The 24,060-nt window shown below is 33.7% G+C and overlaps 8 non-coding genes across 8 annotated transcripts; all 8 read left to right on the plus strand.

The window, feature by feature from the left end:
* The first annotated feature begins 739 nt into the window (after positions 1 to 739).
* Positions 740 to 2,733, plus strand: LOC117185269 (small subunit ribosomal RNA). Its single transcript, XR_004470845.1, has one exon. It is a non-coding gene; the product is annotated as a small subunit ribosomal RNA (ribosomal RNA).
* Positions 2,734 to 3,332: 599 nt separating this feature from the next.
* On the plus strand, positions 3,333 to 3,511 carry LOC117185259 (5.8S ribosomal RNA). Its single transcript, XR_004470835.1, has one exon. It is a non-coding gene; the product is annotated as a 5.8S ribosomal RNA (ribosomal RNA).
* Positions 3,512 to 3,928: 417 nt separating this feature from the next.
* On the plus strand, positions 3,929 to 7,891 carry LOC117185282 (large subunit ribosomal RNA). Its single transcript, XR_004470858.1, has one exon. It is a non-coding gene; the product is annotated as a large subunit ribosomal RNA (ribosomal RNA).
* Positions 7,892 to 10,903: 3,012 nt separating this feature from the next.
* Positions 10,904 to 12,898, plus strand: LOC117185274 (small subunit ribosomal RNA). The gene has a single exon (XR_004470850.1). It is a non-coding gene; the product is annotated as a small subunit ribosomal RNA (ribosomal RNA).
* A 600-nt stretch (positions 12,899 to 13,498) lies between these two features.
* On the plus strand, positions 13,499 to 13,677 carry LOC117185260 (5.8S ribosomal RNA). The gene has a single exon (XR_004470836.1). It is a non-coding gene; the product is annotated as a 5.8S ribosomal RNA (ribosomal RNA).
* A 415-nt stretch (positions 13,678 to 14,092) lies between these two features.
* On the plus strand, positions 14,093 to 18,055 carry LOC117185283 (large subunit ribosomal RNA). The gene has a single exon (XR_004470859.1). It is a non-coding gene; the product is annotated as a large subunit ribosomal RNA (ribosomal RNA).
* A 3,012-nt stretch (positions 18,056 to 21,067) lies between these two features.
* Positions 21,068 to 23,062, plus strand: LOC117185275 (small subunit ribosomal RNA). The gene has a single exon (XR_004470851.1). It is a non-coding gene; the product is annotated as a small subunit ribosomal RNA (ribosomal RNA).
* Positions 23,063 to 23,662: 600 nt separating this feature from the next.
* Positions 23,663 to 23,841, plus strand: LOC117185261 (5.8S ribosomal RNA). Its single transcript, XR_004470837.1, has one exon. It is a non-coding gene; the product is annotated as a 5.8S ribosomal RNA (ribosomal RNA).
* Positions 23,842 to 24,060: the final 219 nt, after the last annotated feature.

Below are 24,060 nucleotides of genomic sequence, written 5' to 3' on the forward strand. Positions count from 1 at the left end.
CGGAAAGCGTGGCAGAAAACCTATACATGATGGACAGTTGATGTCCATCGGTATTGTATACAATATTTGGTACAGTATTGTATATAATATTATTATATGTTGTCATTATACTCAAAGTAGTGTTTAATAGGAGATATTTGTTTTCAAATTGATCTTAATAAAGATAATATAGTGAAACTAACCAAGATATATACTATTTAGTATATATCATTTCTGTTTCGAATTATTATCGTGAATTTTTGGAAATGGTCTTATATGATTAAATATTGTATGAGTGCCATTTCAACAATGTACCAGCATATAATCAAAGCGATTTATATGCAAATTCAAATATTGCCAAAATATATAAATTCCATTCCACATGAACTCATGTGTTTGGTTTTATTTAATGTATATCACAAAAAACGCATACGAAATTGGATAAATTTTAAATTTGTTGTCAAAATACATAGTTTAAACACAATTAATATTGGTTTAAGCCTATATACGTGTGATAATATATTAAGTGCAAATAAAAAGATATTTTTGAACGAAAAAAAAATGTATATAATAAAATATATATATTTATATAGAGAAAAATGGCGAATGTGAATGCTATATAAAAATGGCCACAATCGTTTAACAAATTCTCATAAACTGTTGATAAAAAATATTTATTTATTTTTTTTTTTATTCAAAAGTATTATTGAGTTGTCAAATATTTACATATGTGAGCGTATGCGCACGAAACGAAAACATTATTCTGGTTGATCCTGCCAGTAGTTATATGCTTGTCTCAAAGATTAAGCCATGCATGTCTAAGTACACACGAATTAAAAGTGAAACCGCAAAAGGCTCATTATATCAGTTATGGTTCCTTAGATCGTTAACAGTTACTTGGATAACTGTGGTAATTCTAGAGCTAATACATGCAATTAAAACACGGACCTTATGGGACGTGTGCTTTTATTAGGCTAAAACCAAGCGATCGCAAGATCGTTACATTGGTTGAACTCTAGATAACATGCAGATCGTATGGTCTTGTACCGACGACAGATCTTTCAAATGTCTGCCCTATCAACTTTTGATGGTAGTATCTAGGACTACCATGGTTGCAACGGGTAACGGGGAATCAGGGTTCGATTCCGGAGAGGGAGCCTGAGAAACGGCTACCACATCTAAGGAAGGCAGCAGGCGCGTAAATTACCCACTCCCAGCTCGGGGAGGTAGTGACGAAAAATAACAATACAGGACTCATATCCGAGGCCCTGTAATTGGAATGAGTACACTTTAAATCCTTTAACAAGGACCAATTGGAGGGCAAGTCTGGTGCCAGCAGCCGCGGTAATTCCAGCTCCAATAGCGTATATTAAAGTTGTTGCGGTTAAAACGTTCGTAGTTGAACTTGTGCTTCATACGGGTAGTACAACTTACAATTGTGGTTAGTACTATACCTTTATGTATGTAAGCGTATTACCGGTGGAGTTCTTATATATAATTAAGTACTTGTATTTTTTATATATTCCTCCTATTTAAAAACCTGCATTAGTGCTCTTCATCGAGTGTTATTGTGGGCCGGTACAATTACTTTGAACAAATTAGAGTGCTTAAAGCAGGCTTCAAATGCCTGAATATTCTGTGCATGGGATAATGAAATAAGACCTCTGTTCTGCTTTCATTGGTTTTCAGATCAAGAGGTAATGATTAATAGAAGCAGTTTGGGGGCATTAGTATTACGACGCGAGAGGTGAAATTCTTGGACCGTCGTAAGACTAACTTAAGCGAAAGCATTTGCCAAAGATGTTTTCATTAATCAAGAACGAAAGTTAGAGGTTCGAAGGCGATCAGATACCGCCCTAGTTCTAACCATAAACGATGCCAGCTAGCAATTGGGTGTAGCTACTTTTATGGCTCTCTCAGTCGCTTCCCGGGAAACCAAAGCTTTTGGGCTCCGGGGGAAGTATGGTTGCAAAGCTGAAACTTAAAGGAATTGACGGAAGGGCACCACCAGGAGTGGAGCCTGCGGCTTAATTTGACTCAACACGGGAAAACTTACCAGGTCCGAACATAAGTGTGTAAGACAGATTGATAGCTCTTTCTCGAATCTATGGGTGGTGGTGCATGGCCGTTCTTAGTTCGTGGAGTGATTTGTCTGGTTAATTCCGATAACGAACGAGACTCAAATATATTAAATAGATATCTTCAGGATTATGGTGTTGAAGCTTATATAGCCTTCATTCATGGTGGCAGTAAAATGTTTATTGTGTTTGAATGTGTTTATATAAGTGGAGCCGTACCTGTTGGTTTGTCCCATTATAAGGACACTAGCTTCTTAAATGGACAAATTGCGTCTAGCAATAATGAGATTGAGCAATAACAGGTCTGTGATGCCCTTAGATGTCCTGGGCTGCACGCGCGCTACAATGAAAGTATCAACGTGTATTTCCTAGACCGAGAGGTCCGGGTAAACCGCTGAACCACTTTCATGCTTGGGATTGTGAACTGAAACTGTTCACATGAACTTGGAATTCCCAGTAAGTGTGAGTCATTAACTCGCATTGATTACGTCCCTGCCCTTTGTACACACCGCCCGTCGCTACTACCGATTGAATTATTTAGTGAGGTCTCCGGACGTGATCACTGTGACGCCTTGCGTGTTACGGTTGTTTCGCAAAAGTTGACCGAACTTGATTATTTAGAGGAAGTAAAAGTCGTAACAAGGTTTCCGTAGGTGAACCTGCGGAAGGATCATTATTGTATGTTTCTACCGTTAACAAAAATATATATATATTGCCAATTTACCAAACAAAATATGTTTTTATAAAATCATAATTGTAAAAAAAATATATTCAGTTGTATATATTATATGTTTATATTAATTAATTATATTGCCAATATACTCATTTAGTAGTAGCTATACATATAACATTGTGTTCTATGTGTGTAGCAATTAATATATAAATACATATTGATGATATTATTACAATAATATTGATTTATAAAATCTGTGTGCATATGTACCATAGTATGCACGCGTTGCGAATATGTATTGTCCATCATAGCTATGGGCATACATTGGTTAATGCAACAGCCTAAAAAGTACAATGTTGTACCTGATTTCAGGTTAATACTTTTATATAAATTGATAATTATCAAACAAGCCAAAATACATATTATATTATTTAACAATATGGTAATATATCGTTTATATAAAACTAAGACATTTCGCAACATTCTTTTAGGATAAAATTAAAATTTATTGAAGGAATTGATATATGCCAGTAAAATGGTGTATTTTTAATTTCTTTCAATAAAGACATATCTGACAAATAAATGAATAAACAAATTTTAATCACTCTAAGCGGTGGATCACTCGGCTCATGGGTCGATGAAGAACGCAGCAAACTGTGCGTCATCGTGTGAACTGCAGGACACATGAACATCGACATTTTGAACGCATATCGCAGTCCATGCTGTTTGGTACTTTAATTAATTTTATAGTGCTGCTTGGACTACATATGGTTGAGGGTTGTAAGACTATGCTAAATAAGTTGTTTAAAAATTTTACGAAATTTTTAAGCATATTGTATATTATTGGATATGTATATATATATATATTCATAATATTGATATTAAATGGAAACGCATTATCTCTCATTGTTGTATATATTTGTGTGAGAAGAACGAAGAAAAATATATATTTTTTTGTCCTTTTTGAATCAAATAATACTGAGGAATGTCTAGCATAAAAAAATAATTAAAGTTTTTTCATCTAGAATTGCCTCTTATTAATGTTTCGAAAGGAAATTTTGTTGTAAATATAAATATTTAATATTCTTCGTGATATTCGTTATAAAATACGAATATTATAATGATTTCATTATGAGAACGCTCTATATATATAATAATATAGTGTAATTATCATTATAAATTTTAATATACGTATATACAACCTCAACTCATATGGGACTACCCCCTGAATTTAAGCATATTAATTAGGGGAGGAAAAGAAACTAACCAGGATTTTCTTAGTAGCGGCGAGCGAAAAGAAATCAGTTCAGCACTAAGTCACTTTGTCTATATGGCAAACGTGAGATGCAGTGTATGGAGCGTCAATATTCTAGTATGAGAAATTAACGATTTAAGTCCTTCTTAAATGAGGCCATTTACCCATAGAGGGTGCCAGGCCCGTATAACGTTAATGATTACTAGATGATGTTTCCAAAGAGTCGTGTTGCTTGATAGTGCAGCACTAAGTGGGTGGTAAACTCCATCTAAAACTAAATATAACCATGAGACCGATAGTAAACAAGTACCGTGAGGGAAAGTTGAAAAGAACTCTGAATAGAGAGTTAAACAGTACGTGAAACTGCTTAGAGGTTAAGCCCGATGAACCTGAATATCCGTTATGGAAAATTCATCATTAAAGTTGTAATATTTTAACAATATTATAATAATAGTGTGCATTTTTTCCATATAAGGACATTGTAATCTATTAGCATATAACAAATTTATCATAAAATATGACTTATAGTTTATTCAAATTATTATGCTTGCATTTTAACATAGAATAAATGTCATTAATTTGATAAAGTGTTGATAAATTAAAATTAATACAGTGCGTTAATTTTTCGAAATTATATAATGGCATAATTATCATTGATTTTTGTGTTTATTATATGCATTTGTATGATTAACAATGCGAAAGATTCAGGATACCTTCGGGACCCGTCTTGAAACACGGACCAAGGAGTCTAACATATGTGCAAGTTATTGGGAGATAAACCTAATAGCGTAATTAACTTGACTAATAATGGGATTAGTTTTTTAACTATTTATAGATAATTAACACAATCCCGGGGCGTTCTATATAGTTATGTATGATAATATTTATATTATTTATGCCTCTAACTGGAACGTACCTTGAGCATATATGCTGTGACCCGAAAGATGGTGAACTATACTTGATCAGGTTGAAGTCAGGGGAAACCCTGATGGAAGACCGAAACAGTTCTGACGTGCAAATCGATTGTCAGAATTGAGTATAGGGGCGAAAGACCAATCGAACCATCTAGTAGCTGGTTCCTTCCGAAGTTTCCCTCAGGATAGCTGGTGCATTTTAATGTTATATAAAATAATCTTATCTGGTAAAGCGAATGATTAGAGGCCTTAGGGTCGAAACGATCTTAACCTATTCTCAAACTTTAAATGGGTAAGAACCTTAACTTTCTTGATATGAAGTTTAAGGTTATGATATAATGTGCCCAGTGGGCCACTTTTGGTAAGCAGAACTGGCGCTGTGGGATGAACCAAACGTAATGTTACGGTGCCCAAATTAACAACTCATGCAGAAACCATGAAAGGCGTTGGTTGCTTAAAACAGCAGGACGGTGATCATGGAAGTCGAAATCCGCTAAGGAGTGTGTAACAACTCACCTGCCGAAGCAACTAGCCCTTAAAATGGATGGCGCTTAAGTTGTATACCTATACATTACCGCTAAAGTAGATGATTTATATTACTTGTGATATAAATTTTGAAACTTTAGTGAGTAGGAAGGTACAATGGTATGCGTAGAAGTGTTTGGCGTAAGCCTTCATGGAGCTGCCATTGGCACAGATCTTGGTGGTAGTAGCAAATAATCGAATGAGACCTTGGAGGACTGAAGTGGAGAAGGGTTTCGTGTGAACAGTGGTTGATCACGAGTTAGTCGGTCCTAAGTTCAAGGCGAAAGCCGAAAATTTTCAAGTAAAAAATCAGTGAGTAATATTGTCAAATCTTTTATGATTTTTAAATACTTGAATAATTTTGAACGAAAGGGAATACGGTTCCAATTCCGTAACCTGTTGAGTATCCGTTTGTTATTAAATATGGGCCTCGTGCTCATCCTGGCAACAGGAACGACCATAAAGAAGCCGTCGAGAGATATCGGAAGAGTTTTCTTTTCTGTTTTATAGCCGTACTACCATGGAAGTCTTTCGCAGAGAGATATGGTAGATGGGCTAGAAGAGCATGACATATACTGTTGTGTCGATATTTTCTCCTCGGACCTTGAAAATTTATGGTGGGGACACGCAAACTTCTCAACAGGCCGTACCAATATCCGCAGCTGGTCTCCAAGGTGAAGAGTCTCTAGTCGATAGAATAATGTAGGTAAGGGAAGTCGGCAAATTAGATCCGTAACTTCGGGATAAGGATTGGCTCTGAAGATTGAGATAGTCGGGCTTGATTGGGAAACAATAACATGGTTTATGTGCTCGTTCTGGGTAAATAGAGTTTCTATCATTTATGGTAGTTACTTGTTCCCCGGATAGTTTAGTTACGTAGCCAATTGTGGAACTTTCTTGCTAAAATTTTTAAGAATACTAATTGGGTTAAACCAGTTAGTTCTTATTAATTATAACGATTATCAATTAACAATCAATTCAGAACTGGCACGGACTTGGGGAATCCGACTGTCTAATTAAAACAAAGCATTGTGATGGCCCTAGCGGGTGTTGACACAATGTGATTTCTGCCCAGTGCTCTGAATGTCAAAGTGAAGAAATTCAAGTAAGCGCGGGTCAACGGCGGGAGTAACTATGACTCTCTTAAGGTAGCCAAATGCCTCGTCATCTAATTAGTGACGCGCATGAATGGATTAACGAGATTCCTACTGTCCCTATCTACTATCTAGCGAAACCACAGCCAAGGGAACGGGCTTGGAATAATTAGCGGGGAAAGAAGACCCTTTTGAGCTTGACTCTAATCTGGCAGTGTAAGGAGACATAAGAGGTGTAGCATAAGTGGGAGATATTAGATTTCGGTTTGGTATCGACAATGAAATACCACTACTCTTATTGTTTCCTTACTTACTTGATTAAATGGAACGTGTATCATTTCCTAGCCATTATACGGATATATTTATTATATCTTATGGTATTGGGTTTTGATGCAAGCTTCTTGATCAAAGTATCACGAGTTTGTTATATAATCGCAAACAAATTCTTTAATGAGAAAATGCATTTATGTATTTTCAATTTGAAAATTTGGTATAACTCCAATTACTCAGGTATGATCCAATTCAAGGACATTGCCAGGTAGGGAGTTTGACTGGGGCGGTACATCTCTCAAATAATAACGGAGGTGTCCCAAGGCCAGCTCAGTGCGGACAGAAACCACACATAGAGCAAAAGGGCAAATGCTGACTTGATCTCGGTGTTCAGTACACACAGGGACAGCAAAAGCTCGGCCTATCGATCCTTTTGGTTTAAAGAGTTTTTAACAAGAGGTGTCAGAAAAGTTACCATAGGGATAACTGGCTTGTGGCGGCCAAGCGTTCATAGCGACGTCGCTTTTTGATCCTTCGATGTCGGCTCTTCCTATCATTGTGAAGCAAAATTCACCAAGCGTTGGATTGTTCACCCATGCAAGGGAACGTGAGCTGGGTTTAGACCGTCGTGAGACAGGTTAGTTTTACCCTACTAATGACAAAACGTTGTTGCGACAGCATTCCTGCGTAGTACGAGAGGAACCGCAGGTACGGACCAATGGCACAATACTTGTTCGAGCGAACAGTGGTATGACGCTACGTCCGTTGGATTATGCCTGAACGCCTCTAAGGTCGTATCCGTGCTGGACTGCAATGATAAATAAGGGGCAATTTGCATTGTATGGCTTCTAAACCATTAAAAGTTTATAATTTATTTTATAAACGACAATGGATGTGATGCCAATGTAATTTGTAACATAGTAAATTGGGAGGATCATCGATCACCTGATGCCGCGCTAGTTGCATATAAAAACATTATTTAATACAATGACAAAGCCTAGAATCAATTGTAAACGACTTTTGTAACAGGCAAGGTGTTGTAAGTGGTTGAGCAGCTGCCATACTGCGATCCACTGAAGCTTATCCTTTGCTTGATGATTCGATATATATAAATTTATTCTTTATATATGAAAATTATTTTTATATATTTATATGAATATATACCTATAAATGGTAATATATATTTATATATAGATATATATTAAAAAGAATATATTTTATATAAATATGGATAAATTATTTATCCTATATAAATTACGTTGGCTTGAATATGAATATAATGTTATATTATAAGTTTGTTATACTTAATTACATATGAAATGATACTTATAAAAATTTTATTATGTGAACACACGAAACATAGTGTATATGCATATGTGCAAATGTGAATGTATATATGAAATAATATGAATGCAAAAAGCATGGAGTGATCGTATATGGAACTTGGAAGTATTTCTAATATTGGAATTTAATGATATGTGATATGAATGCAAGAATTAAATAGTTTGGTATATAAAATGTGATAATATTATTGGGTATGTGAAATGTTTCCCATATCCTAAAAATTATAACATGAGCATGATTTGATTATGAATACAGAAAATATAAAGATATATTTTATATACATATGTACAAATATATGTATATTTGGAGTGGTCGTTTGTGGAACTTGGAAGTATTTCTAATATTGGAATTTAATGATATGTGATATGAATGCAAGAATTAAATAGTTTGGTATATAAAATGTGATAATATTATTGGGTATGTGAAATGTTTCCCATATCCTAAAAATTATAACATGAGCATGATTTGATTATGAATACAGAAAATATAAAGATATATTTTATATACATATGTACAAATATATGTATATTTGGAGTGGTCGTTTGTGGAACTTGGCAGTATTTCTAATATTGGAATTCAATGATATGTGATATAAATGCAAGAATTAAATAGTTTTGTATATAAAATGACAATATTATGGATATGGGGAAACATTCACCATATCCTTAAAATTATAACATGAGCATGATTTGATTTTGAATAGAGAAAATATAATGATATATTTTATATACATATTTACAAAAATATATGTATATTTTTGACATTGTGTTATAATGAATAAAAATAACAAATAACGCCGAGGTGTGCTATAAAATATCAATATTAGGTTTTATATGGATATGGATATGGATATGGATATGGATATGGGAATGTTTCTCATATATAATATAACATTATAACATAATCATAATGCGATTATAAATATAGAAAATATAAAAATGTATTTAATATAAATAGATATATTACGTGTATATGTGAAATTAAAGCAAAGATACCAGCTGATATGATATTTTTCATGTAAATGAATGATGAATGTAATAAAAATAATTAATTTAATTTCATATGATATGGGGAACATACTAAGTCGGCAATGTCTGTTTATTTTATATGCGTATATATATTTTTCTTAATATATATGAATAATTTTGAAGTGATAGTATAGTATTTTGTATTAAAATACGAAAAGAAACTATTTTTAAAAGGTACTCTCAAGTAAAAATACCCGATTTGCGGAAAGCGTGGCAGAAAACCTATATAGGGAGTGGTAGTCTCGTGCATGGTATATTTCATATGAAAATTTTATAATGAAAAATTATTAATTTATTTCATATGATATGGGGAATATACTTAGCCGGCAATGTCTGTGTATTTTATATGAATATATATATATTTCTTAATATATATGAATAATTTTGAAGTGATAGTATTGTATTTTTTATTAAAATACGAAAAGAAACTATTGTTAAGAGGCACTCTCAAGTAAAAATACCCGATTTGCGGAAAGCGTGGCAGAAAACCTATATAGGGAGTGGTAGTCTCGTGCATGGTATATTTCATATGAAAATTTTATAATGAAAAATTATTAATTTATTTCATATGATATGGGGAATATACTTAGCCGGCAATGTCTGTGTATTTTATATGAATATATATATATTTCTTAATATATATGAATAATTTTGAAGTGATAGTATTGTATTTTTTATTAAAATACGAAAAGAAACTATTGTTAAGAGGCACTCTCAAGTAAAAATACCCGATTTGCGGAAAGCGTGGCAGAAAACCTATATAGGGAGTGGTAGTCTCGTGCATGGTATATTTCATATGAAAATTTTATAATGAAAAATTATTAATTTATTTCATATGATATGGGGAATATACTTAGCCGACAATGTCTGTGTATTTTATATGAATATATATATATTTCTTAATATATATGAATAATTTTGAAGTGATAGTATTGTATTTTTTATTAAAATACGAAAAGAAACTATTGTTAAGAGGCACTCTAAAGCAAAAATACCCGATTTGCGGAAAGCGTGGCAGAAAACCTATACATGATGGACAGTTGATGTCCATCGGTATTGTATACAATATTTGGTACAGTATTGTATATAATATTATTATATGTTGTCATTATACTCAAAGTAGTGTTTAATAGGAGATATTTGTTTTCAAATTGATCTTAATAAAGATAATATAGTGAAACTAACCAAGATATATACTATTTAGTATATATCATTTCTGTTTCGAATTATTATCGTGAATTTTTGGAAATGGTCTTATATGATTAAATATTGTATGAGTGCCATTTCAACAATGTACCAGCATATAATCAAAGCGATTTATATGCAAATTCAAATATTGCCAAAATATATAAATTCCATTCCACATGAACTCATGTGTTTGGTTTTATTTAATGTATATCACAAAAAACGCATACGAAATTGGATAAATTTTAAATTTGTTGTCAAAATACATAGTTTAAACACAATTAATATTGGTTTAAGCCTATATACGTGTGATAATATATTAAGTGCAAATAAAAAGATATTTTTGAACGAAAAAAAAATGTATATAATAAAATATATATATTTATATAGAGAAAAATGGCGAATGTGAATGCTATATAAAAATGGCCACAATCGTTTAACAAATTCTCATAAACTGTTGATAAAAAATATTTATTTATTTTTTTTTTTTATTCAAAAGTATTATTGAGTTGTCAAATATTTACATATGTGAGCGTATGCGCACGAAACGAAAACATTATTCTGGTTGATCCTGCCAGTAGTTATATGCTTGTCTCAAAGATTAAGCCATGCATGTCTAAGTACACACGAATTAAAAGTGAAACCGCAAAAGGCTCATTATATCAGTTATGGTTCCTTAGATCGTTAACAGTTACTTGGATAACTGTGGTAATTCTAGAGCTAATACATGCAATTAAAACACGGACCTTATGGGACGTGTGCTTTTATTAGGCTAAAACCAAGCGATCGCAAGATCGTTACATTGGTTGAACTCTAGATAACATGCAGATCGTATGGTCTTGTACCGACGACAGATCTTTCAAATGTCTGCCCTATCAACTTTTGATGGTAGTATCTAGGACTACCATGGTTGCAACGGGTAACGGGGAATCAGGGTTCGATTCCGGAGAGGGAGCCTGAGAAACGGCTACCACATCTAAGGAAGGCAGCAGGCGCGTAAATTACCCACTCCCAGCTCGGGGAGGTAGTGACGAAAAATAACAATACAGGACTCATATCCGAGGCCCTGTAATTGGAATGAGTACACTTTAAATCCTTTAACAAGGACCAATTGGAGGGCAAGTCTGGTGCCAGCAGCCGCGGTAATTCCAGCTCCAATAGCGTATATTAAAGTTGTTGCGGTTAAAACGTTCGTAGTTGAACTTGTGCTTCATACGGGTAGTACAACTTACAATTGTGGTTAGTACTATACCTTTATGTATGTAAGCGTATTACCGGTGGAGTTCTTATATATAATTAAGTACTTGTATTTTTTTATATATTCCTCCTATTTAAAAACCTGCATTAGTGCTCTTCATCGAGTGTTATTGTGGGCCGGTACAATTACTTTGAACAAATTAGAGTGCTTAAAGCAGGCTTCAAATGCCTGAATATTCTGTGCATGGGATAATGAAATAAGACCTCTGTTCTGCTTTCATTGGTTTTCAGATCAAGAGGTAATGATTAATAGAAGCAGTTTGGGGGCATTAGTATTACGACGCGAGAGGTGAAATTCTTGGACCGTCGTAAGACTAACTTAAGCGAAAGCATTTGCCAAAGATGTTTTCATTAATCAAGAACGAAAGTTAGAGGTTCGAAGGCGATCAGATACCGCCCTAGTTCTAACCATAAACGATGCCAGCTAGCAATTGGGTGTAGCTACTTTTATGGCTCTCTCAGTCGCTTCCCGGGAAACCAAAGCTTTTGGGCTCCGGGGGAAGTATGGTTGCAAAGCTGAAACTTAAAGGAATTGACGGAAGGGCACCACCAGGAGTGGAGCCTGCGGCTTAATTTGACTCAACACGGGAAAACTTACCAGGTCCGAACATAAGTGTGTAAGACAGATTGATAGCTCTTTCTCGAATCTATGGGTGGTGGTGCATGGCCGTTCTTAGTTCGTGGAGTGATTTGTCTGGTTAATTCCGATAACGAACGAGACTCAAATATATTAAATAGATATCTTCAGGATTATGGTGTTGAAGCTTATATAGCCTTCATTCATGGTGGCAGTAAAATGTTTATTGTGTTTGAATGTGTTTATATAAGTGGAGCCGTACCTGTTGGTTTGTCCCATTATAAGGACACTAGCTTCTTAAATGGACAAATTGCGTCTAGCAATAATGAGATTGAGCAATAACAGGTCTGTGATGCCCTTAGATGTCCTGGGCTGCACGCGCGCTACAATGAAAGTATCAACGTGTATTTCCTAGACCGAGAGGTCCGGGTAAACCGCTGAACCACTTTCATGCTTGGGATTGTGAACTGAAACTGTTCACATGAACTTGGAATTCCCAGTAAGTGTGAGTCATTAACTCGCATTGATTACGTCCCTGCCCTTTGTACACACCGCCCGTCGCTACTACCGATTGAATTATTTAGTGAGGTCTCCGGACGTGATCACTGTGACGCCTTGCGTGTTACGGTTGTTTCGCAAAAGTTGACCGAACTTGATTATTTAGAGGAAGTAAAAGTCGTAACAAGGTTTCCGTAGGTGAACCTGCGGAAGGATCATTATTGTATGTTTCTACCGTTAACAAAAATATATATATATTGCCAATTTACCAAACAAAATATGTTTTTATAAAATCATAATTGTAAAATAAAATATATTCAGTTGTATATATTATATGTTTATATTAATTAATTATATTGCCAATATACTCATTTAGTAGTAGCTATACATATAACATTGTGTTCTATGTGTGTAGCAATTAATATATAAATACATATTGATGATATTATTACAATAATATTGATTTATAAAATCTGTGTGCATATGTACCATAGTATGCACGCGTTGCGAATATGTATTGTCCATCATAGCTATGGGCATACATTGGTTAATGCAACAGCCTAAAAAGTACAATGTTGTACCTGATTTCAGGTTAATACTTTTATATAAATTGATAATTATCAAACAAGCCAAAATACATATTATATTATTTAACAATATGGTAATATATCGTTTATATAAAACTAAGACATTTCGCAACATTCTTTTAGGATAAAATTAAAATTTATTGAAGGAATTGATATATGCCAGTAAAATGGTGTATTTTTAATTTCTTTCAATAAAGACATATCTGACAAATAAATGAATAAACAAATTTTAATCACTCTAAGCGGTGGATCACTCGGCTCATGGGTCGATGAAGAACGCAGCAAACTGTGCGTCATCGTGTGAACTGCAGGACACATGAACATCGACATTTTGAACGCATATCGCAGTCCATGCTGTTTGGTACTTTAATTAATTTTATAGTGCTGCTTGGACTACATATGGTTGAGGGTTGTAAGACTATGCTAAATAAGTTGTTTAAAAATTTTACGAAATTTTTAAGCATATTGTATATTATTGGATATGTATATATATATATTCATAATATTGATATTAAATGGAAACGCATTATCTCTCATTGTTGTATATATTTGTGTGAGAAGAACGAAGAAAAATATATATTTTTTTGTCCTTTTTGAATCAAATAATACTGAGGAATGTCTAGCATAAAAAAATAATTAAAGTTTTTTCATCTAGAATTGCCTCTTATTAATGTTTCGAAAGGAAATTTTGTTGTAAATATAAATATTTAATATTCTTCGTGATATTCGTTATAAAATACGAATATTATAATGATTTCATTATGAGAACGCTCTATATATATAATAATATAGTGTAATTATCATTATAAATTTTAATATACGTATATACAACCTCAACTCATATGGGACTACCCCCTGAATTTAAGCATATTAATTAGGGGAGGAAAAGAAACTAACCAGGATTTTCTTAGTAGCGGCGAGCGAAAAGAAATCAGTTCAGCACTAAGTCACTTTGTCTATATGGCAAACGTGAGATGCAGTGTATGGAGCGTCAATATTCTAGTATGAGAAATTAACGATTTAAGTCCTTCTTAAATGAGGCCATTTACCCATAGAGGGTGCCAGGCCCGTATAACGTTAATGATTACTAGATGATGTTTCCAAAGAGTCGTGTTGCTTGATAGTGCAGCACTAAGTGGGTGGTAAACTCCATCTAAAACTAAATATAACCATGAGACCGATAGTAAACAAGTACCGTGAGGGAAAGTTGAAAAGAACTCTGAATAGAGAGTTAAACAGTACGTGAAACTGCTTAGAGGTTAAGCCCGATGAACCTGAATATCCGTTATGGAAAATTCATCATTAAAGTTGTAATATTTTAACAATATTATAATAATAGTGTGCATTTTTTCCATATAAGGACATTGTAATCTATTAGCATATAACAAATTTATCATAAAATATGACTTATAGTTTATTCAAATTATTATGCTTGCATTTTAACATAGAATAAATGTCATTAATTTGATAAAGTGTTGATAAATTAAAATTAATACAGTGCGTTAATTTTTCGAAATTATATAATGGCATAATTATCATTGATTTTTGTGTTTATTATATGCATTTGTATGATTAACAATGCGAAAGATTCAGGATACCTTCGGGACCCGTCTTGAAACACGGACCAAGGAGTCTAACATATGTGCAAGTTATTGGGAGATAAACCTAATAGCGTAATTAACTTGACTAATAATGGGATTAGTTTTTTAACTATTTATAGATAATTAACACAATCCCGGGGCGTTCTATATAGTTATGTATGATAATATTTATATTATTTATGCCTCTAACTGGAACGTACCTTGAGCATATATGCTGTGACCCGAAAGATGGTGAACTATACTTGATCAGGTTGAAGTCAGGGGAAACCCTGATGGAAGACCGAAACAGTTCTGACGTGCAAATCGATTGTCAGAATTGAGTATAGGGGCGAAAGACCAATCGAACCATCTAGTAGCTGGTTCCTTCCGAAGTTTCCCTCAGGATAGCTGGTGCATTTTAATGTTATATAAAATAATCTTATCTGGTAAAGCGAATGATTAGAGGCCTTAGGGTCGAAACGATCTTAACCTATTCTCAAACTTTAAATGGGTAAGAACCTTAACTTTCTTGATATGAAGTTTAAGGTTATGATATAATGTGCCCAGTGGGCCACTTTTGGTAAGCAGAACTGGCGCTGTGGGATGAACCAAACGTAATGTTACGGTGCCCAAATTAACAACTCATGCAGAAACCATGAAAGGCGTTGGTTGCTTAAAACAGCAGGACGGTGATCATGGAAGTCGAAATCCGCTAAGGAGTGTGTAACAACTCACCTGCCGAAGCAACTAGCCCTTAAAATGGATGGCGCTTAAGTTGTATACCTATACATTACCGCTAAAGTAGATGATTTATATTACTTGTGATATAAATTTTGAAACTTTAGTGAGTAGGAAGGTACAATGGTATGCGTAGAAGTGTTTGGCGTAAGCCTTCATGGAGCTGCCATTGGCACAGATCTTGGTGGTAGTAGCAAATAATCGAATGAGACCTTGGAGGACTGAAGTGGAGAAGGGTTTCGTGTGAACAGTGGTTGATCACGAGTTAGTCGGTCCTAAGTTCAAGGCGAAAGCCGAAAATTTTCAAGTAAAAAATCAGTGAGTAATATTGTCAAATCTTTTATGATTTTTAAATACTTGAATAATTTTGAACGAAAGGGAATACGGTTCCAATTCCGTAACCTGTTGAGTATCCGTTTGTTATTAAATATGGGCCTCGTGCTCATCCTGGCAACAGGAACGACCATAAAGAAGCCGTCGAGAGATATCGGAAGAGTTTTCTTTTCTGTTTTATAGCCGTACTACCATGGAAGTCTTTCGCAGAGAGATATGGTAGATGGGCTAGAAGAGCATGACATATACTGTTGTGTCGATATTTTCTCCTCGGACCTTGAAAATTTATGGTGGGGACACGCAAACTTCTCAACAGGCCGTACCAATATCCGCAGCTGGTCTCCAAGGTGAAGAGTCTCTAGTCGATAGAATAATGTAGGTAAGGGAAGTCGGCAAATTAGATCCGTAACTTCGGGATAAGGATTGGCTCTGAAGATTGAGATAGTCGGGCTTGATTGGGAAACAATAACATGGTTTATGTGCTCGTTCTGGGTAAATAGAGTTTCTATCATTTATGGTAGTTACTTGTTCCCCGGATAGTTTAGTTACGTAGCCAATTGTGGAACTTTCTTGCTAAAATTTTTAAGAATACTAATTGGGTTAAACCAGTTAGTTCTTATTAATTATAACGATTATCAATTAACAATCAATTCAGAACTGGCACGGACTTGGGGAATCCGACTGTCTAATTAAAACAAAGCATTGTGATGGCCCTAGCGGGTGTTGACACAATGTGATTTCTGCCCAGTGCTCTGAATGTCAAAGTGAAGAAATTCAAGTAAGCGCGGGTCAACGGCGGGAGTAACTATGACTCTCTTAAGGTAGCCAAATGCCTCGTCATCTAATTAGTGACGCGCATGAATGGATTAACGAGATTCCTACTGTCCCTATCTACTATCTAGCGAAACCACAGCCAAGGGAACGGGCTTGGAATAATTAGCGGGGAAAGAAGACCCTTTTGAGCTTGACTCTAATCTGGCAGTGTAAGGAGACATAAGAGGTGTAGCATAAGTGGGAGATATTAGATTTCGGTTTGGTATCGACAATGAAATACCACTACTCTTATTGTTTCCTTACTTACTTGATTAAATGGAACGTGTATCATTTCCTAGCCATTATACGGATATATTTATTATATCTTATGGTATTGGGTTTTGATGCAAGCTTCTTGATCAAAGTATCACGAGTTTGTTATATAATCGCAAACAAATTCTTTAATGAGAAAATGCATTTATGTATTTTCAATTTGAAAATTTGGTATAACTCCAATTACTCAGGTATGATCCAATTCAAGGACATTGCCAGGTAGGGAGTTTGACTGGGGCGGTACATCTCTCAAATAATAACGGAGGTGTCCCAAGGCCAGCTCAGTGCGGACAGAAACCACACATAGAGCAAAAGGGCAAATGCTGACTTGATCTCGGTGTTCAGTACACACAGGGACAGCAAAAGCTCGGCCTATCGATCCTTTTGGTTTAAAGAGTTTTTAACAAGAGGTGTCAGAAAAGTTACCATAGGGATAACTGGCTTGTGGCGGCCAAGCGTTCATAGCGACGTCGCTTTTTGATCCTTCGATGTCGGCTCTTCCTATCATTGTGAAGCAAAATTCACCAAGCGTTGGATTGTTCACCCATGCAAGGGAACGTGAGCTGGGTTTAGACCGTCGTGAGACAGGTTAGTTTTACCCTACTAATGACAAAACGTTGTTGCGACAGCATTCCTGCGTAGTACGAGAGGAACCGCAGGTACGGACCAATGGCACAATACTTGTTCGAGCGAACAGTGGTATGACGCTACGTCCGTTGGATTATGCCTGAACGCCTCTAAGGTCGTATCCGTGCTGGACTGCAATGATAAATAAGGGGCAATTTGCATTGTATGGCTTCTAAACCATTAAAAGTTTATAATTTATTTTATAAACGACAATGGATGTGATGCCAATGTAATTTGTAACATAGTAAATTGGGAGGATCATCGATCACCTGATGCCGCGCTAGTTGCATATAAAAACATTATTTAATACAATGACAAAGCCTAGAATCAATTGTAAACGACTTTTGTAACAGGCAAGGTGTTGTAAGTGGTTGAGCAGCTGCCATACTGCGATCCACTGAAGCTTATCCTTTGCTTGATGATTCGATATATATAAATTTATTCTTTATATATGAAAATTATTTTTATATATTTATATGAATATATACCTATAAATGGTAATATATATTTATATATAGATATATATTAAAAAGAATATATTTTATATAAATATGGATAAATTATTTATCCTATATAAATTACGTTGGCTTGAATATGAATATAATGTTATATTATAAGTTTGTTATACTTAATTACATATGAAATGATACTTATAAAAATTTTATTATGTGAACACACGAAACATAGTGTATATGCATATGTGCAAATGTGAATGTATATATGAAATAATATGAATGCAAAAAGCATGGAGTGATCGTATATGGAACTTGGAAGTATTTCTAATATTGGAATTTAATGATATGTGATATGAATGCAAGAATTAAATAGTTTGGTATATAAAATGTGATAATATTATTGGGTATGTGAAATGTTTCCCATATCCTAAAAATTATAACATGAGCATGATTTGATTATGAATACAGAAAATATAAAGATATATTTTATATACATATGTACAAATATATGTATATTTGGAGTGGTCGTTTGTGGAACTTGGAAGTATTTCTAATATTGGAATTTAATGATATGTGATATGAATGCAAGAATTAAATAGTTTGGTATATAAAATGTGATAATATTATTGGGTATGTGAAATGTTTCCCATATCCTAAAAATTATAACATGAGCATGATTTGATTATGAATACAGAAAATATAAAGATATATTTTATATACATATGTACAAATATATGTATATTTGGAGTGGTCGTTTGTGGAACTTGGCAGTATTTCTAATATTGGAATTCAATGATATGTGATATAAATGCAAGAATTAAATAGTTTTGTATATAAAATGACAATATTATGGATATGGGGAAACATTCACCATATCCTTAAAATTATAACATGAGCATGATTTGATTTTGAATAGAGAAAATATAATGATATATTTTATATACATATTTACAAAAATATATGTATATTTTTGACATTGTGTTATAATGAATAAAAATAACAAATAACGCCGAGGTGTGCTATAAAATATCAATATTAGGTTTTATATGGATATGGATATGGATATGGATATGGATATGGGAATGTTTCTCATATATAATATAACATTATAACATAATCATAATGCGATTATAAATATAGAAAATATAAAAATGTATTTAATATAAATAGATATATTACGTGTATATGTGAAATTAAAGCAAAGATACCAGCTGATATGATATTTTTCATGTAAATGAATGATGAATGTAATAAAAATAATTAATTTAATTTCATATGATATGGGGAACATACTAAGTCGGCAATGTCTGTTTATTTTATATGCGTATATATATTTTTCTTAATATATATGAATAATTTTGAAGTGATAGTATAGTATTTTGTATTAAAATACGAAAAGAAACTATTTTTAAAAGGTACTCTCAAGTAAAAATACCCGATTTGCGGAAAGCGTGGCAGAAAACCTATATAGGGAGTGGTAGTCTCGTGCATGGTATATTTCATATGAAAATTTTATAATGAAAAATTATTAATTTATTTCATATGATATGGGGAATATACTTAGCCGGCAATGTCTGTGTATTTTATATGAATATATATATATTTCTTAATATATATGAATAATTTTGAAGTGATAGTATTGTATTTTTTATTAAAATACGAAAAGAAACTATTGTTAAGAGGCACTCTCAAGTAAAAATACCCGATTTGCGGAAAGCGTGGCAGAAAACCTATATAGGGAGTGGTAGTCTCGTGCATGGTATATTTCATATGAAAATTTTATAATGAAAAATTATTAATTTATTTCATATGATATGGGGAATATACTTAGCCGGCAATGTCTGTGTATTTTATATGAATATATATATATTTCTTAATATATATGAATAATTTTGAAGTGATAGTGTTGTATTTTTTATTAAAATACGAAAAGAAACTATTGTTAAGAGGCACTCTCAAGTAAAAATACCCGATTTGCGGAAAGCGTGGCAGAAAACCTATATAGGGAGTGGTAGTCTCGTGCATGGTATATTTCATATGAAAATTTTATAATGAAAAATTATTAATTTATTTCATATGATATGGGGAATATACTTAGCCGACAATGTCTGTGTATTTTATATGAATATATATATATTTCTTAATATATATGAATAATTTTGAAGTGATAGTATTGTATTTTTTATTAAAATACGAAAAGAAACTATTGTTAAGAGGCACTCTAAAGCAAAAATACCCGATTTGCGGAAAGCGTGGCAGAAAACCTATACATGATGGACAGTTGATGTCCATCGGTATTGTATACAATATTTGGTACAGTATTGTATATAATATTATTATATGTTGTCATTATACTCAAAGTAGTGTTTAATAGGAGATATTTGTTTTCAAATTGATCTTAATAAAGATAATATAGTGAAACTAACCAAGATATATACTATTTAGTATATATCATTTCTGTTTCGAATTATTATCGTGAATTTTTGGAAATGGTCTTATATGATTAAATATTGTATGAGTGCCATTTCAACAATGTACCAGCATATAATCAAAGCGATTTATATGCAAATTCAAATATTGCCAAAATATATAAATTCCATTCCACATGAACTCATGTGTTTGGTTTTATTTAATGTATATCACAAAAAACGCATACGAAATTGGATAAATTTTAAATTTGTTGTCAAAATACATAGTTTAAACACAATTAATATTGGTTTAAGCCTATATACGTGTGATAATATATTAAGTGCAAATAAAAAGATATTTTTGAACGAAAAAAAAATGTATATAATAAAATATATATATTTATATAGAGAAAAATGGCGAATGTGAATGCTATATAAAAATGGCCACAATCGTTTAACAAATTCTCATAAACTGTTGATAAAAAATATTTATTTATTTTTTTTTTTTATTCAAAAGTATTATTGAGTTGTCAAATATTTACATATGTGAGCGTATGCGCACGAAACGAAAACATTATTCTGGTTGATCCTGCCAGTAGTTATATGCTTGTCTCAAAGATTAAGCCATGCATGTCTAAGTACACACGAATTAAAAGTGAAACCGCAAAAGGCTCATTATATCAGTTATGGTTCCTTAGATCGTTAACAGTTACTTGGATAACTGTGGTAATTCTAGAGCTAATACATGCAATTAAAACACGGACCTTATGGGACGTGTGCTTTTATTAGGCTAAAACCAAGCGATCGCAAGATCGTTACATTGGTTGAACTCTAGATAACATGCAGATCGTATGGTCTTGTACCGACGACAGATCTTTCAAATGTCTGCCCTATCAACTTTTGATGGTAGTATCTAGGACTACCATGGTTGCAACGGGTAACGGGGAATCAGGGTTCGATTCCGGAGAGGGAGCCTGAGAAACGGCTACCACATCTAAGGAAGGCAGCAGGCGCGTAAATTACCCACTCCCAGCTCGGGGAGGTAGTGACGAAAAATAACAATACAGGACTCATATCCGAGGCCCTGTAATTGGAATGAGTACACTTTAAATCCTTTAACAAGGACCAATTGGAGGGCAAGTCTGGTGCCAGCAGCCGCGGTAATTCCAGCTCCAATAGCGTATATTAAAGTTGTTGCGGTTAAAACGTTCGTAGTTGAACTTGTGCTTCATACGGGTAGTACAACTTACAATTGTGGTTAGTACTATACCTTTATGTATGTAAGCGTATTACCGGTGGAGTTCTTATATATAATTAAGTACTTGTATTTTTTTATATATTCCTCCTATTTAAAAACCTGCATTAGTGCTCTTCATCGAGTGTTATTGTGGGCCGGTACAATTACTTTGAACAAATTAGAGTGCTTAAAGCAGGCTTCAAATGCCTGAATATTCTGTGCATGGGATAATGAAATAAGACCTCTGTTCTGCTTTCATTGGTTTTCAGATCAAGAGGTAATGATTAATAGAAGCAGTTTGGGGGCATTAGTATTACGACGCGAGAGGTGAAATTCTTGGACCGTCGTAAGACTAACTTAAGCGAAAGCATTTGCCAAAGATGTTTTCATTAATCAAGAACGAAAGTTAGAGGTTCGAAGGCGATCAGATACCGCCCTAGTTCTAACCATAAACGATGCCAGCTAGCAATTGGGTGTAGCTACTTTTATGGCTCTCTCAGTCGCTTCCCGGGAAACCAAAGCTTTTGGGCTCCGGGGGAAGTATGGTTGCAAAGCTGAAACTTAAAGGAATTGACGGAAGGGCACCACCAGGAGTGGAGCCTGCGGCTTAATTTGACTCAACACGGGAAAACTTACCAGGTCCGAACATAAGTGTGTAAGACAGATTGATAGCTCTTTCTCGAATCTATGGGTGGTGGTGCATGGCCGTTCTTAGTTCGTGGAGTGATTTGTCTGGTTAATTCCGATAACGAACGAGACTCAAATATATTAAATAGATATCTTCAGGATTATGGTGTTGAAGCTTATATAGCCTTCATTCATGGTGGCAGTAAAATGTTTATTGTGTTTGAATGTGTTTATATAAGTGGAGCCGTACCTGTTGGTTTGTCCCATTATAAGGACACTAGCTTCTTAAATGGACAAATTGCGTCTAGCAATAATGAGATTGAGCAATAACAGGTCTGTGATGCCCTTAGATGTCCTGGGCTGCACGCGCGCTACAATGAAAGTATCAACGTGTATTTCCTAGACCGAGAGGTCCGGGTAAACCGCTGAACCACTTTCATGCTTGGGATTGTGAACTGAAACTGTTCACATGAACTTGGAATTCCCAGTAAGTGTGAGTCATTAACTCGCATTGATTACGTCCCTGCCCTTTGTACACACCGCCCGTCGCTACTACCGATTGAATTATTTAGTGAGGTCTCCGGACGTGATCACTGTGACGCCTTGCGTGTTACGGTTGTTTCGCAAAAGTTGACCGAACTTGATTATTTAGAGGAAGTAAAAGTCGTAACAAGGTTTCCGTAGGTGAACCTGCGGAAGGATCATTATTGTATGTTTCTACCGTTAACAAAAATATATATATATTGCCAATTTACCAAACAAAATATGTTTTTATAAAATCATAATTGTAAAATAAAATATATTCAGTTGTATATATTATATGTTTATATTAATTAATTATATTGCCAATATACTCATTTAGTAGTAGCTATACATATAACATTGTGTTCTATGTGTGTAGCAATTAATATATAAATACATATTGATGATATTATTACAATAATATTGATTTATAAAATCTGTGTGCATATGTACCATAGTATGCACGCGTTGCGAATATGTATTGTCCATCATAGCTATGGGCATACATTGGTTAATGCAACAGCCTAAAAAGTACAATGTTGTACCTGATTTCAGGTTAATACTTTTATATAAATTGATAATTATCAAACAAGCCAAAATACATATTATATTATTTAACAATATGGTAATATATCGTTTATATAAAACTAAGACATTTCGCAACATTCTTTTAGGATAAAATTAAAATTTATTGAAGGAATTGATATATGCCAGTAAAATGGTGTATTTTTAATTTCTTTCAATAAAGACATATCTGACAAATAAATGAATAAACAAATTTTAATCACTCTAAGCGGTGGATCACTCGGCTCATGGGTCGATGAAGAACGCAGCAAACTGTGCGTCATCGTGTGAACTGCAGGACACATGAACATCGACATTTTGAACGCATATCGCAGTCCATGCTGTTTGGTACTTTAATTAATTTTATAGTGCTGCTTGGACTACATATGGTTGAGGGTTGTAAGACTATGCTAAATAAGTTGTTTAAAAATTTTACGAAATTTTTAAGCATATTGTATATTATTGGATATGTATATATATATATATTCATAATATTGATATTAAATGGAAACGCATTATCTCTCATTGTTGTATATATTTGTGTGAGAAGAACGAAGAAAAATATATATTTTTTTGTCCTTTTTGAATCAAATAATACTGAGGAATGTCTAGCATAAAA

This window comes from Drosophila pseudoobscura, chromosome X (genome assembly GCF_009870125.1).
Source record: "Drosophila pseudoobscura strain MV-25-SWS-2005 chromosome X, UCI_Dpse_MV25, whole genome shotgun sequence".
In the NCBI taxonomy this organism is placed as follows: domain Eukaryota; kingdom Metazoa; phylum Arthropoda; class Insecta; order Diptera; family Drosophilidae; genus Drosophila; species Drosophila pseudoobscura.